General features: G+C 40.7%; 1 protein-coding gene across 2 annotated transcripts in view; it reads left to right on the top strand.

The window, feature by feature from the left end:
* The first annotated feature begins 2172 nt into the window (after positions 1–2172).
* Positions 2173–17395, top strand: part of LOC143299426 (uncharacterized) — a 53370-nt gene continuing 38147 nt past the window's right edge. Inside the window, exon 1 of one of the 2 annotated variants that reach the window (XM_076612616.1) lies at positions 2173–2384. The gene's annotated coding sequence lies outside the window, so the exon portion shown is untranslated. Of the gene's footprint in view, positions 2418–17395 lie in introns of both variants that reach the window. The other variant, XM_076612615.1, reaches the window with a different exon arrangement.

The following is a 17395-nucleotide window of genomic DNA, read 5'->3' as shown; positions in this document are numbered from 1 at the left end:
ACAACAGCTCTGTAGGTTTTGATTTTGGTGCTGAGCCTAATGCCTTTGTTGTTCTACAGCCTGTTGTTGAGTCTGTCAAAGGCGGAGCTGGCCTTGGCGATGCGCAGCGTCACTTCTGCATCAAGGGCTCCGTTGCTGCATAGGGTGCTGCCGAGGTAGTAAAACTTGTCGACTGACTTGATTTCTGTGCCATTGATCTTGATTGCAGGTGGGGGCGGGGAGGGGGACAGAGGCACTGGCGTTCTGTGAGCTAGCCGGTTGGTACATGGACTCGGTCTTGCTGAGGCTGATGGTGAGTCCAAAGCGCCTGCAGGAGGTTGAGAACCTGTCCATGATGAACTGCATGTCCTCATGGGTGTGTGCAGCAAGCGCACAGTCATCGGTACATACCGATACTGGAGGATCAATATATAATATGTGTTGATGCCTAGAATATATATATATATATATATATATATATATATATATATATATAAACAGAGCCTTCACAATGTGTGTACAATCCCTTCATGGCCGTAGGAGAACGGACCGTTACCAGTCCACTGTTTTCAGAGCATTGCCATAGCGGGTGGGGGTTTACATTTGCATGACCGAGCTGGCAGATGAAAAGAACGAGAATTTTCAAAGTTGTTCATCCTTCAGGAGGACCTGAAAATCTAAAGATCATTTTTCGGATCTGTAACAACAGCTGTAACATCCCACGCCAACTGTAACATCCCACAGCTGCTGTAACATCATATGACAGCTGTAACATCACATGACAGCTGTAACAACAGCTGTAAAATCCCACGTCAGCTGTAACATTCCATGTCACTTTTAACATCCCACGTGAACTGTAACATCCCACGTCAACTGTAAAATCCCACGTCAGCTGTAACATTCCATGTCACTTTTAACATTCCACGTGAACTGTAACATCCCACAGCAGCTGTAACATCCCACGTGAACTGTAACATCCCACGTGAACTGTAAAATCCCACGTCAGCTGTAACATTCTATGTCACTTTTAACATCCCACGTGAAATGTAACATTCCATTTCACTTTTAACATCCCACGTGAACTGTAACATCCCACGTCAACTGTAAAATCCTACGTCAGCTGTAACATTCCATGTCACTTTTAACATCCCACGTGAACTGTAACATCCCACGTCAACTGTAAAATCCCACGTCCGCTGTAACATTCTATGTCACTTTTAACATTCCACGTGAACTGTAACATTCCACTTCACTTTTAACATCCCACGTGAACTGTAACATCCCACGTCAACTGTAAAATCCCACGTCAGCTGTAACATTCTATGTCACTTTTAACATCCCACGTGAAATGTAACATTCCATTTCACTTTTAACATCCCACCTGAACTGTAACATCCCACGTGAACTGTAACATTCGATGTCAACTGCAATTCGTTCTGTTCTTTTAAAACAAACAATGGTTCCTTAGGCAGCGATTCTTTTAATTCATAATTCCATTTATCATATTGCGATTAGGGATGAAATGAAAATTTCCTTGAATTATATTTCCAAGGAATAGAAAGAAGAAAAATGACAGTTTAGATTGTGTGGTAAAAAGTGTCACCAGTGATCAGGTTTGGATATTAGATTGTGTGGTAAAAAGTGTCACCAGTGATCAGGTTTGGACGTTAGATTGTGTGGTAAAAAGTGTCACCAGTGATCAGGTTTGGACGTTAGATTGTGTGGTAAGAAGTGTCACCAGTGATCAGGTTTGGACGCCCCATGTGAGCATGGTGTTGTGTCCTTGGGAAAGGCATTTTACTCCTATTGTCCTCACTCCACCCAGATGTCAATAGTTGGGGAAAGTTAAAACGGCGGAAGGAGCAAATTGGGCCCCGCCTTCTTATTCCGTGCCCTAGACACAAAGAACACGAATTCACTGATCTGATGGCAACAAAAGGCCATGGGACCTTTCACCTTTAACCTGAAATTCTGAAGTTGTAGTTTTTTTGATTCCTGAAAGAAAAAATCTGTTGCAAGGGTGAGGAAATTTACATAATAACTTCTCGTTTTGATGCGATCAGGTTAACATACATTTTTTCTCTACCAAAAGACATTTGATACCCCCTCCCCTTTCTACTCAACCAGCCCTCCCCACCCTCCCCTCCACCAGCCTCCCGTTCTCATTGTCAGGTGTGACAGTTGAGAGCTGTGCTTCCCAAGCCCCGTCAGTGTGACTCAGCGACACCGCTGAGTGCCGTGTGTTTCTGGGGAACGAGTGGACGTCAGTGAACACAGCCACGTGACGTGACTTTGTTTTCTGTCAGCCTAAGTGTGTCCATCAATGCTGACTGTTTCACTGAGATTCAATGCTGATGAAGCTGAAATACAGTTTCCTGGATTAAATATTCTACGTGCATGGGGAGGTACGTGAGACTTTCCAGAGAAAGAACATACAGGTATGGGGTTCGGAAAGCCGGAGTGGAGACATTGCACAAAGTCCAATACATGCTCTCTCTCTCTCTCTCTCTCTCTCTCTCTCTCTCTCTCTCTCTGTGTGTGTGTGTGTGTGTGTGTGTGTGTGTGTGTGTGTGTGTGTGTGTTGTAGGGTGGGTGAGGAAGGAGTGGGGAGAGAGGTGTGCTCAGGTGTGTGTGTGTGTGTGTGAGAGAGAGAGAGAGAGAGAGAGAGAGAGAGTATCCAGGACATAATTATTATTACTGGACTCTTGTATGCCTCACCATCAATATTGTCTTCATAGCTGCATATGACAGCTGTCGATATTTCAAGACTGCATTGTTATGCTCTTCGATCAGAGGTGCATGTTTCTTCTGATGATAAAGGACTAAGATGCAATCTGTAATAATTGTTTACTCACAAGTTGCAGACGCCTCTTTGTGGGTAGGTCGTCTGACCCACCCATAGAAACTCTGTCCAACATGGACAAATGTCGCTTCACTCACTGCCCAACATGGACAAATGTAGCTTCACTCACTGCCCAACATGGACAAATCTAGCTTTACTCACTGCCCAACATGGACATTTCTAGCTTCACCCACTGCCCAACATGGACAAATGAAGCTTCACTCAATACCCAACATGGACAAATGTAGCTTCACTCACTGCCCAACATGGACAAATGTAGCTTCACTCACTGCCGAACATGGACAAATGTAGCTTCACTCACAGCCCAACATGGACACATATACCTCCACTCACTGCACAACAAGGACACATCCAGCTTCATTCACTACACAACATAGACACATCTAGCTTCATTAACTGCACAACATGGACACATCTAACTTCACTCACTGCACAACATGGACACATCTAGCTTCACTCACTGCACAATATGGACACATCTAGCTTCATTCACTACACAACAGGGACACATCTAGCTTCACTCACTGCACAACAAGGACACATCTAGTTTCACAACATGGACACATCTAACTTCACTCACTGCAGTGTGGGGGTGCGTCTCGAAAAACCTGACGGAATTCACAAAAGCATCGTGCTCATCAATGCCTATGTTCTCCCAGGAACCTGCACAACAAAAGAGGATTGGGCCTTTTTAGAGGACATAGTGAACGAACTTGGAGACTCAGTCATTATCTGTGGAGACCTAAATGCAAGATCCAAGCTATGGGACCAGCGGAACACCAACCCACAAGGACTCGCACTTGAAGGAATGATAGGGGAAATTCTTCTTAGCCCATTAACAACCACATCCCCAACTCGCCTTGAAACAAGACAAGGGAACAGTGACAGTGAGATCGACATCGCTCTAACATCTCCAAAATTCAGAGCAGAAATGAATGCAGAGACGCTTCCATACCAAGGCAGTGACCACCTCCCGGTAGTTTTCAGTCTACAGAAACTGTCAGATAAACCCTGTATGAAACCGCGTGATCCATTTCAGTACGAAACCAAAGAGACAACCATCATCGAAAAATTAAGACGCAGAAGAAACAAAAGAACGGCACCGAAGAGGATGCAAACTATTCAGCCCCCATGGTGGAATACCGACACAGAGAGAGCCTGGATAGAAAAACATGCGGCTGTCAAACTTTGGCAAAAAGAAAGAACAAAACCATCTCCGGACAAAGATATTGAAACAAAAATGAAAGAAAAAACTAAACAGTTTGAAATCATTGCTCAAGAGGCCAAAAATGACAAGTGGAAACAGTTTTGCGAGGCACTCAGTTATGACTCAACATTGACAGAGTTCTGGCAATTTTATCGTCGCATGGAAGGGAAAACGTGCACAACAACAACCCCAGACATGGTAGACACTGACGGAACCAAGCTTAAGACAAACGAAGAAAAACGATCCGCCCTGCTCAAACGTTTCATACAACAGAGCGATCAAAGAAACTTAGATGAGAAAAAGAAATATGTTGAGGAGTTAAACCAAACCCTTATGCAGATTGGACCTGATGATGACTTGACAATAGATGATCTAAACGAAGCAATAGCTAAGTGCAAGAAAGAATCAGCTCCTGGCCCAGACAAAGTTCGCTACTCGGACATCAAGGAACTATCGGAAGAAGACAGAAGCAAACTTTTCAATCTATATCAAAACAGTTTCCACAATGGACATGTGCCGGAGGACTGGACACACAGCTTCTTAAAACCCATACCAAAACCAGGAAAGGACCATCATCAGGTAAGCGGCTACCGGATCCTAACCATGCAAAACATTGCTGGAAAGCTCATGGAACGCATGATAGCCAGGAAACTTGCAAGGGATCTTGAACACAGGCACATTCTCCCTTCAAATCAAGGTGGTTACAGAACAGGCAAGTCCACATGGGAAAATGCAGCTGCTTTTGCATATGAGGTGTATGAAGGTTTTTAAAGGAAAGAAGAAACACTAGCAGTAGCAATCGACCTTGAAGATGCCTACAATAAAGTCCAGTTTGCGCACCTCATGGAGCTGCTACTAAGATATGGAGTAAGTTTGACACTGACAAGATGGATAGCAGCAGCACTTCAGGAAAGAACCGTCGTCCTACGCCTTGGAGATTGGATGTCTGCACCTTCTAAACTACCCATGGGACTGCCACAAGGGTCTCCACTCTCTCCTGTCCTCTACAATGTCTATACGAAGGGCCTTGCAGACTTAAACAACAATGGAATAGCTCGGGTGCTTACTCTTGCGGATGATGGCCTGGTCTTCAAAACTTCGAAAGATGCTCAGGAAAGAACTAAAGCCGTCCAGAAACAACTGAACAATATTGCTCAATGGTGCAAAGACACAGGATATTCCATCAATCCAGCGAAAGCCCAAACGTTGCTGTGCACCCTCAACAACAGAACCGCGAGCAAATCACCACCTTCTGTGTCATTCGATGGGATTCAGATGAGAAAACTGAATGCCTACACTACCTAGGAATGCACTTCAACAGGATGCTGACCTTCAGAAAACATACTGAAAATACTGTTCTCAAATGCAAAAAGGGCCTTTCAGTCTTAAAAGCAATGGCAACCAAAGGTATTGAACAACGCCACCTCTTCCTGCTATACCAATCACTCGTCCTCAGTGTGATCGACTACGGACTTGGGCTAACAACACCGTCTCAAAGCAACCTCTTAAAATTAGAAAGAGCTCAAAATGAAGCTATGAGGCTGATCCTTGGAACAACAAAAGACACGCCCACAGAAACCATACGATACCTGCTTGACCTTCCTTCAGTGCAGGCCAGAAACAAGTTAGAACAGGTCAAGACCTACTTCAAAGCATTAGAAAACCCTCAAAACCCACTGCATGATGCAGTCAAAAAACCAAAAGGCAGCCGTCTAGGACGAGGAAGATCATGGATGGGGCAAGCAGAAGACACAATCCAGCTAGTATGCCGACTACAAGACCTGAAAGAAACAAAAGAATGGGAGAAAAACCCCGAAAACCTCAACCATCTATTCAACACAGCCATTTCACCCACTCTAGGAAGACATTGTCGGGAATGGCCAGAGGGCAAAACTGATGTGGAAGTGAAGCTACTCATAGAAGAAAACAGTTAAGAAGAGGACATCGTCATACACACAGATGGCTCAGTCACCAAAGACCAGTCCGGTTGGGGATTCACTGCGAAACAAAATGGAAAAACAGTTAGGGAAGAGAATGCTGCCTACAAAGTCACAACCTCCAGCCTAACGATGGAAGTTGAAGCTGTGACACATGCCCTCCAGTGGCTATCGTCCATCCATACGCCCGGAAACCAACATGCCATGATTCTAACCGACTCAATGAACCTCATACAGAAAATTGAAAACGGAATGGGAAGCCCAGAGTGGTATAAGGCAATGCGCAACTTTCAGATAAAAAAACTCACATGGTCATACTGCCCGGGACATGCAGGAGTTAAGGGAAATGAGCGAGCTGACAGACTTGCTGGTAACACAACACCAACGAGCGGCCTACATCTAGGAAAATCGGAAATCCTCAGAAAAGTCAAAGAATATCAAAAAGAACAGGTACAAGGCCATCACACCATCGATCGCCTCAAAGAAATAAAAGCAGAGAGAGGGAGCGGCCGTAAGTCTAACATGAAAGGTAGAGCACGATGCTTTGCAAATCAAACAAATATCGGCATCATTTCCAAACCAACATTGCGCAAATTTCTTCAAAACGGAACAGAGTCTCTGTGGGCTTTTCCAAGTACAATGGACTGAGCGGCACGCTGGACGCCGCGTTCTTGGCATCAGAGATCTTTTCCCACCCCTCTTGCGGCCAATCAGTGGCAGCCTCTGTGCGTGTGTGTATGTGTGTGTTTGTGTGTATTTGTGGGTCTGTGTTTTTGAGTGCGTTTGTGCATGCGCGAGAGTGTAAGTGTACACAAGTATCAGGAGAGTTCTGTGCATGTGCGTGTGTGTGTGTGTGAGGGGGAGGTGGGGGTGCGGAGAGGAGGTGGGGTAGAGGATGAGGTATGTGAGTGTATGCATGCCTACACTGTGGGAGGAACAGGATATTGGAACGTATATATATATATATCTTTGTATATAGAATAGAATAGAATAGAATAGATTTTATTGTCATGAAACCGTAAGGTTTATAAGACACAATTGCAATGGTAAATGAATGAACGAATGAAAAACACATAATTTATCAATCAGTTAATGCGGTAAATTGCAGCAGCATTCATGCACAAATTTTCCTAATCTTGTTTGTATATATTCATCATCTGTTAGCATCACCTGACTGGGAATATGTCCTGTGTTATTCGAATTTTGAATATCCTTTAAAAATTGTTGCCTTAAGGTTTTATATTTAATACAATGATCAAGAAGATGGATTTCGTCTTCCAGGATGTTACACTTGTTGCACAATCTGTCTTCTTGTGGAATATTTAAATATCTACCTTTCTCAATCTTTAGGTCATGCGCGCTTATTCTGAGTTTCGTTAAAGCTTGTCTGTGTTTTGTATCTGATATATTTAAAAGGTAGGTTTCAGTTTTGTACTCTGCTACAATCGTACTGTAAAATTTTAGCTTTAATGTTTTTTCTCTTTTCTCTTTCCAGTATTTGATATATTCATTTTCTAATTTCTTATACACGACGTATTTCAGTCTATGTACGTTGAATGTGAATTGATTTTTCCAAATGTGATCAAGGCCTATAATTTCGAGTATCTTTTTAACAAAAATCAACCATGGGGAAGTTGTATTTCTTGTTGGTACATGGACTTATATATTTTGTTGATGAGGGAAGTTTCTGGTAATTGAATAATGTGAATCCAATATGTAATAATTTGGCACATTATCTTTAAACTTATTGGGAATCTGCCCAGTTCACCTAACACAGGAAGCACCATAGCTTTTTTGTGTACTCCAAGTAATTGCTTACAGAATTTAATGTGTAATTTTTCATGTGGAAACTTATTCGATAAGCAGTCGTCAAAAAGATGTGCTAAATCGAAAGAATCATCCGGTTTGACTTGGTAAGGTAACCATACCTCCGCCCCATAAATCGATATTGGCGTTATCAAAGTATCATATAGTTTAGATATGGTACCTGGATTGATGTTGATAGCTTTGAATGTTCTTCGTAAAGTATGCAATGCTTTGTTTGCTTGTTTAGTTAGGTGTTCCTGAGCTCTTATCAGACTTCCACTTTTGTGGAATATAACTCCTAAATATTTATATTCTTCTGCTGTTTGTATTATATCTTCCCCACAGTAGAAATATATTGGTACTTTTGGGTCAGATCTTGTAAAGATTACCACTTTCGTTTTTTCTCTATTAATTTTTAATCCCCAACTATGGCAATATGTGTTCAAATTATGTAATTTTTGTTGTAATCCTTTTCTTGTTAAAGACAGAATAACCAGATCATCAGCATAAAGTAAACATGGTACATTGCTGGGTGAAACAGCATTGAATTTTGGAGAATCGTTACTTTCCATAGATTTTACAATATCATCTATGAAAATATTAAATAAAGTTGGGCTTAGTGTATTGCCCTGTTGTACACCCTTCTGTACAGTTATTTCTGTGCTGAGACCTCCGTATGAATTTATTTGAATTTTGGAATTATCATACATGTCTTTAATTATATCAAAGCATTTTCCAGTTATGCCCATTTTCTTCAACTTTAGGAACAGGGCATCGTGCCAAACATTATCAAAGGCTTTTTCAAAATCTACAAAACAACCGTATAATCTACCATTTTTTTACTTTTATTACTTCATTAATGATCTTTTTTAGAATGAAGATTTGATCAGTTGTTCTGTAGTGTTTCCGAAATCCAATTTGTTCCTTTGTTAGGCGTTCACCTTGTTCTAGGTACTCAGTTATTCGATTATTTAATATTGTGCAGAATACTTTTCCCAAGGTATTGGTTAATGTTATTCCCCGATAATTATTTGGATCTCCCGGGTTCCCATTTTTATACAATGGAATGTTTAAACCATTTTTCCAACATTCTGGATATATACCTTGAGTGAAAATAATGTTAAACATTTTTTGAATGATATTGATAGTTATTGGAAGACTTGTTTTGACCATTTCGTTTGTAATGCCGTCCAATCCTGGTGATTTTTTTTTTTTTTTTTTTTTTGATGCTTGCACGCTTTCTTGATTTCTCTGTTTGATATTGTTAAGTTGATATTTGAAAGCAGACTCTCATCTGTTAGACTGTTTTTAAGTTCGTTTCTGATTTTTTGCCTTTGTTTTTCTTCTACATTCACCTCTTTGCCAATGAGCTTTTCCAGATGTGAAATCCATATAGATGTATTCAACTGATATTTGCGTGTGGCATTCTCGCCTGCAGTTTGTAAACTTTTTAATGTTTTCCAAGCAGTGTTTGGATCTTTATAAAGGACGTCGCTGATTTTATTCGCAAGGTCGTTTGTGTACATTCTTTTCTTTCGTCTTAACAGTCTGTTATAGATCTTACGTTTGGAAAAATATTTTTTGCATAGGGATTTATTATATGGATGCCTGTTTATGGCATTCAGTATCGATCGAAGATCTTTCCTGTGTTCATAACATTCACAATCAAACCATTTTTTAATGTTTTTTTCTTTTGCGCTTACGAACGTTTGTTTTCTTCCTAAGACTTACATTAGCCGCAAATTTCATCATTTGTGTAAAATCATTAATAGTATTGTTTAGTGCTAGTTTAGAAATCCCGGTATCATTTTCAATATACGTATCTAATCTTTGTTCTATTTGAACAAGTTGGGTTTTTATCCATGGCATGTTGAAAGCTCTTAAATATTTCTCGTCTGAGAAGGCATCCCATAAGTATCGGTGTGTGACGTCTTCAGCTTTAAATGTTTCTTTTCGTGACGTTTTAACTGATACTGAATTCCTTTCTGATTTTATCGAAAATCCAGTTACGAAAAAACTTAATTCCATCGGACAGTGATCTGAAAAAGATTTAAGGGGATGAACTTTCATATGTAAGATGTCTTTTTTCATGGTGGTAGAACAAATAAAATAATCAACAACACTACAGCCATTTGGACTATAGCATGTAAAGTGTCCATCTAAATCACCCAGTGTTCTTCCATTGAGGATACACAAATTATTGTCAGTGCATATGGACGCCAGTCTTCTACCAGCTTTTTGTACATAGCCATCCATTGAATTTCTGTTATATATCAAATCACAATGATCATTATAAGGTAAGTTACATCTGTTGTTTTCATGTTCCATTTGAATGAAATCTGGTATCACAGCTGTTCGTGCATTGAAATCTCCACAAAGTATGATGTTTCCCCTTTCGTTGATTTCTTCGACGTTTTCTTCTAACTTATCCCAGATGTCCGTGGTATTATCTTTTCCAAAAGAGGATGTTTCTGGAGGGATGTAGACACATCCCACAAAAGTGTCGTCGTTGCCATTGGTGCTTGGTATCTTTATCCACACAATGTCGCTGTTACTGCTTGGCAGTATTTTGATGTTCTTTCTTAAATCTTCTTTAATGTAAATTGATATCCCCCCTGACGAACTTACTGCTTTTTTACGTTTTTGACGTACATAATGAATTCCAGGTGCAAAATTTGGAATGAAGATGTTACTTGCAGTGTCTTTATCTAGATGGGTTTCTTGTAAAAAGATAATATCATATTTACTGAAGTGTTTTATTACCCAATCATGTGTTAATTTATTTGTGGTAAGTCCATCTATTGTCTCTTTGTACCCTTTGAGGTTCCATGAAAGTATGTTCAATGACTTTTTTAACATAACAATTAGATTAAAAATATATATATACAAAAGAAAAGAAAAATTAACACTAACGAGTGGTTATAACACCAACAAACAAAAAAAAGAGAAGAAATATATGTGAATGTTTTTGTTTTTTGTTGTCTTTAAGGAACTTTTTGATGAGCAATCGTCATTGCCTAAATCTCCTTGCTAGTCAAACATTGTTATGATCAATAATCAAAATGGTAGTTGTTCTGTTCCGTACTGTTGAACCAGCTGTCTCTGAACCGTTGTCCCTGTTTGTAGCCACTGTATGTCGTTGTGTCTCTGTTGTAGGGGATGAAGTCGTATCGCCGTTGATAACTGAAGTGGTGTTGTGCTGCGTGGTCGTACGGCTGGACGGGGCGGTGTGTCCTCGTACCTCTGTAGGGCCTTCTGCTGTGATTGTAGTTGCCTTGCGTGTTGAAATGTGGTATGTTGTCCCGTCTGTTGGTACCTCTGTAGCCCACCGTGTAGTCGTTGTTGTTGCGTCTTGGTGCATCTCTCACGTAGCGTCTTGGATCTTGTCTTACAATAAATCTGCGTCGGCTTGGTTGGTATTCCTTGCGGCTCTCTGGATTGTTTTCTGTTCGTCTTTTCCAATAGTTTTGACGAAGTTTCTTTTTTGGCCTTTCCCAGAACATGTGGTCAAAGTACCGGCCAATGTTCGCCGCCAGCAAGCTTGCTCCTTTTCTGTTGGGATGGATATCATCTTGTAGATGCAGATCTGTCCTTACGTTTTCATGACCGAGGAACGAGATGCTTGCGTTGTCATGCAGCCTGGTGTAAATTAAGGCGTTCAGCAAATTGGCTTTGTGTGTGAGTTCTTCTGATTTTGTTTCTGTCACTTTGCTGATTATGATCTTAGAATCCGGGTAGTTGTCCTGCAGTTTGGAGACGGTTGTTACGAGTTCGGCTGTCACTGTTTCTGCGCTTTTCTTCTTCAGATCATTGATACCAGTGTGCAGTAGTACAGCATCAGGTGACGTTGTTTCACTGATGGTGTCTAGTGTGTGGTAACTAGCGTTATACGCTTTCTTCTTCTGTATTTTCAAGCCGTATGATCGCCCGAGTCTGATGGCATCAACGTCCCTGAGGACGGAATCATGGTATATGATGATTCGTGGGAGCTGGTGGTGGTCTTGTTCTTTCTCTTCGTGCAAAAAAGTCATCTTCCTTCTCACTGTTTATTGCCTCACTTTCAGAGTCACTACTTGAAACAGTTTCACTCTTGTCACAACTCGCATCTTCTCTTCCAGCGTTGTTCTTTATCTCATTTGATTTTCTGTTGTGTTCAGGATATTTGGCGTGGTGTAGACTTTTATTTTGAATTTTGTGTTTGGCTGTCTTCTGTGTTTGATAATTTGTTCTGTAACAATTGGAATCACTGGTTTCGACAACTGGGGTTGTAGCTGTGAGCTTGTCGTTAGAGGCAAGTGGTGTGTTTCTGTCCTTGCTGGTAGCCGCAAAAGGAGTTGATGGGTCACTGGCAGTCATGAGAACTGACTTCTCGTTGAAATCCGTGTGTCGCCAGTAAGGGGCGGAGCTGTCACTCGGTGTTGATGAAATGTGCTCAGCTTTGTCTTTGCAGGAAGGTGGTGTACCAGAGTCCTGTTTGCTTTTAGATGTTTCTGCTGGTCTTGGTGTGGGCTTTCTGCCAAATAACGACTTAAATGAAGACTTCAGTGATGGTACCTTTTCATTTTCTTCTGTCTGAGTGGAAACACCTTTTGTTGGTTTTGGACTTTCTTTGGCACCACGGTGTGCATTTTCGTTTTTCCCATTAAAACCTATTCTTCTGATACCTTCCACAATCTGAGAAACTAGTGCTTGATTTTGTTGGGGGTGTTGCAGGTCTGCCATTGATGTTACTAAGTTTTGAATGGATGATTCTAGGTTTCGAAGAACTGAAGTCGTGGTTTGGTGTTGTGATTTCAGTATCTGTTCCAGAATAGTTTGGTCAACAATTCTCACGTCATCTTTCGCGACGTCATTGTTCTGTGTTTGACGTGTTTCTTTCCATTCATGTTGCATGCTGTCGGCTACTGATTCGTCATGAAATATTTCGCTGCATGTTTTGCAGGTGAATTTTCTCTGTGATCGTTTGAAGATACATATTTGGTAGATTGGAAGTTCGGTACATGTGTAATGGATATGTTTTGAACAGTCTGAGCATTTTAAACTTTTGTCTTCCATTTTGGCATTGCCACAGATACAAATGTTATTGTCGTCTGGCTCAGAATTTTGTCTTTCCTCTTGATCACTGTTCATTGTATTGTCTTTCGTGTTTGAGTCACTGTCATATTCATTGTCGTACTCACCGATATCATAAATCGGTTGGGTTCTCATGTCCTGCCTGTTTCATTGCCGTCAACGCTTCTTCTATCGTGTCGTAGGCCTTGTGTGTTGCCTTGGAGAAACCGGTCACGGATCTTGATGCATCGTTCCAGTTCTTAAAAATTCCGATCTTCCGTCCATTGCTAACTGCATACAGTTTTTGATCTTTCGGGTTCGCTTTTCTTGATGCCATCTTCTCTTTTTCTTATTTTCTAGTTATTTCTAGTTTTCTGGCAAGTGTGATTCAGGTCGACTTTGTCTCAGAACCGAGGAATTTCAGTGTATGTCGCCATTTCAACCGGAAGTCTTATGTGTGTGGGGTTGGGGGTGGGAGATATGGGCGTGTGTGTGTGTGCTTGTACAAGTAAGTGTTCATCTCTGTGTGTGTGTGTGTGTGTGTGTGTGTGTGTGTGTGCCGTGGAAGCTGCGATACATAGACTAGAAATGAGTATGTGGAGGAGGGGGGTAGAGGAGGTGCAGGGTAATGTGTGTGTGTGTGTTGTGTGTGTGTGTGTGTGTGTGTGTGTGTGTGTGTTGGAGCTCATGTACGTTTATATGTATTTGACTGTGCTTTCATATCTGTGAAACTGCATGTTTGGTGCGTATCTGTTATGCATGTGTGGGTGTATGTGTGTCTTCATGTTTTACATTTATTTGCTTATTTATCATCATTGTTGTCTTATTTATTTATTTATTTATTATTTATTATTTAAAATTTTTATTTATTTATTTGTTTATGTAAGCTTATCTATTATTTATTCACCTTTTTTTTCTCAATGCCTGACTAAGCGCGTTGGGTTATGCTGCTGGTCAGGCATCTGCTTGGCAGATGTGTTGTAGCGTATATGGATTTGTCCGAACGCAGTGACGCCTCCTTGAGCTACTGATACTGATCACTGCACAACATGGACACATCTAGCTTCACTCACGATGCACAACATGGACACATCTAGCTTCACTCACTACACAACATTGACACATCTAGTTTCACTCACTGCACACCATGGACACGTGTAACATCATTAACTGCACAACATGGACACGTCTAGCTTCATTCATTGCACAACATGGACACATCTAGCTTCACTCACTGCACAACATGGACACATCTAGCTTCACTCACTGCACAACATGGACACCTGTAACTTCATTCACTATGCACAACATGGACACATCCAACTTCACTCACTTCACAGCATGTACACATCTAGCTTCACTCACTGTCCAAGATGGACACATCTAGCTTCATTCACTATGCGCAACATGGACACATCTAGCTTCATTCACTATGCACAACATGGACACATCTAGCTTAATTCACTATGCACAACATGGATACATCTAGCTTCACTCACTGCACAACATGGTCACATCTAGCTTCACTCACTGCACAACATGGACACATCTAGCTTCACTCACTGCAAAACATGGACACATCTAGTTTCACTCACTGCACACCATGGACACGTGTAACATCATTAACTGCACAACATGGACACATCTAACTTCATTCACTACACAACATGGACACATCTAGCTTCACTCACTGCCCAACAAGGACACATTTAGCTTCACTCACTGCACAACACAGACACATCTAGCTTCGTTCACTGCACAACATGGACACATCTAACTTGACTCACTGCACAATATGGACACATCTAGCTTCACTCACTGCCCAAGATGGACACATATAGCTTCATTCACTATGCACAACATGGACACATTTAGCTTCACTCAATGCAAAACATGAACACATCTAGCTTCACTCACTGCACAACAAGGACACATCTAGCTTCATTCACTACACAACATGGACACATTTAGCTTCGTTCACTGTACAACATGGACACATTTAGCTTCACTCACTGCACAACACAGACACATCTAGCTTCGTTCACTGCAAAACATGGACACATCCAGTTTCTCTCACTGCACAACATGAACACATCTAGCTTCACTCACTGCACAACACAGACACATCTAGCTTCGTTCACTGCACAACATGAACATATCTAGCTTCACTCACTACACAACATGGACACATCTAGCTTCACTCACTGCACAACAAGGACACAGCTAGCTTCATTCACTACACAACATGAACATATCTAGCTTCACTCACTACACAACATGGACATATCTAACTTCACTCGCTGCATTACATGGACACATCTAGCTTCACTCACTACACAACATGGACACATCTAGCTTCGTTCACTGCACAACATGGACACATCTGGCTTCATTCACTGCACAACGAGGACACATCTAGCTCCACACACTGCACAACACAGACACATCTAACTTCACTCACTACATAACATAACAAATAAATAAATAAATAAAATAACAAAAAATAAATAAAATAAAATAAGTAAAAAATAATAGACATGACAATAAACAGTGCAGTGTTGGTTGACACGACGTCCTGTGTCCGGGTGTTCGTCACGTCGGCCTGGGCTGGGCTGTCAAGTGTGACCTCCCCTGACTACTGTTTCCATCCTCTGTCAGTCTGTCTGTCTGTCTGTCTCTCTGTGTGTGCAATGTCCAAAGTGGATATTAATAAACAGAGATTTCTTGGAATCCCCGATGTTGTGTAAAACAAGGATGTTTATCAAGTCCACATGTTTTCTGTTTATCCATTAATTAAGTAGCAGAAGAGATTCAGAAAGGGGGAAACATGGTGTTTGGCTTTCAATAAATTGATCCTTTTAATCTTTTCCTGCTGTGTGCTCAAGATATCCGCATTAATATCGCACACCCTTGTTGGGCTACAAAATCATTGTCTCTATTGGAGAGAGCGTGAAACAAGGTTGGCAGAAGTTGAACTTACAGAAAACAAAATTAAGTGATGGTTTTCAGAAAAGTGGGGCATTTATTAAGACGTCTTTCAGCAGTTGAAAAATGATACATGCAAGGACAGATCGAGACTGGAAGTGGTAATCAGTGGATGTGCTTTGCTTTCACACTCACAACAAAACTGTCATTTAACATGACTGTGAAGAGTGTGAGTGTCAGGAAAACAGATGTGACAGACATCATCCGAGCGTTTCGGGAAATTAGAACTCCAGACATTAAAAAAACCCAAAAAACATTTGGACTAACTTTCTTGAAATTAAGACTGTTTTGGTAAAAGGTTTTAGAAGTGTTTTTTTTTAACACACACAGCAAGAAATACGGGTCAATACCCTCACAAACGCTGAGAACTGAAAGAAGAACAAATAATTGACAATGTAAAGCCCACAGCAATGTAGAAACTGGACAAAATTAGCACATTCATTGTACAGAATCAACCATGTAAACGCTTGACTTTTTTCAATCGCAGCCGTTGTTCACACCCACAGATTTAAAAAGCATGTATCTTTGTAATTACTGGTCCAGATTCTTTGCTGTTTTTGTGACACAAAACCAAAGGAGAGGTGCATGGATGCTTTGCCTTAATGTTTTGAGTTTTTCATGAAACTATTTCTTTAGAATGCATATTGTCTTTTTTTCTTCTCAAATATGTCCTTTAGTTTCATCCACAGGCACAAAACATAAAATATGACTCACATACACAGAGATCTGAAGGAACATACTGAAGTCAAAGAAACTATGGTAATCCAACAAAACAACACTGTTATAGATACAGAATCACTGATAGTCACAGACTTAAAAAATGTATGCGATGACTGCACAGTTCACAACGTTAACTAAAAACGGTCAGGGGCCAAGAGTCACACACACACACACACACACACACACACACACACACACACATACACACACACATCAACTTAAAATTAGGCTAAAAGGTTCGTTATATTACCGTCGCTGTATAAAGGCAGTTACAACTAGCAACCCCAAGGCTTTTAAAAATAAATAATTTTTCTCCCAGTTAAGACCAACTACAAGTTCAATTTATCGATGTCGTTTGACTGCTCTTTGAACAAAAATTTGCAAAATCAAACAGTGTTTATGCGGAAAGGAAGTTACATACTTTTCAAGTGCCCAAGAACAAGACAACCAGTCTTTCGAAAATTCGCTGACCAGTTTCCACTGAACACACATTTGTCCTTAGAAGTTGTTTGGATAATTATTTATTAATTCCAGAAATGGTTGAATGTTTGAATGAAAGACCAGTTGGAATCTACCTTTGATTGATCACGTTATTATTATTATTATTATTATTATTATTATTATGAGCATGCTTTGATCTGATATAGGGATGTCTGAGACAGTTACACTTTATTTTCAGTTTGTCAAGTCTTTCGTTGCTCTTCCTTATTAACCTCCAAGTCACTCTTTATGACACTTTCCCTGTCTGTCATCACACCACACATACACACTTTTTTGACTCACTTGTGTAAACAAAGTGAGTCTATGTTTTAACCCGGTGTTCGGTTGTCTGTGTGTGTGTGTGTG

This window comes from Babylonia areolata, chromosome 25, assembly GCF_041734735.1.
Source record: "Babylonia areolata isolate BAREFJ2019XMU chromosome 25, ASM4173473v1, whole genome shotgun sequence".
Classification (NCBI taxonomy): Eukaryota; Metazoa; Mollusca; class Gastropoda; order Neogastropoda; family Buccinidae; genus Babylonia; species Babylonia areolata.
This window is presented reverse-complemented; position numbering and strand designations above follow the sequence as displayed.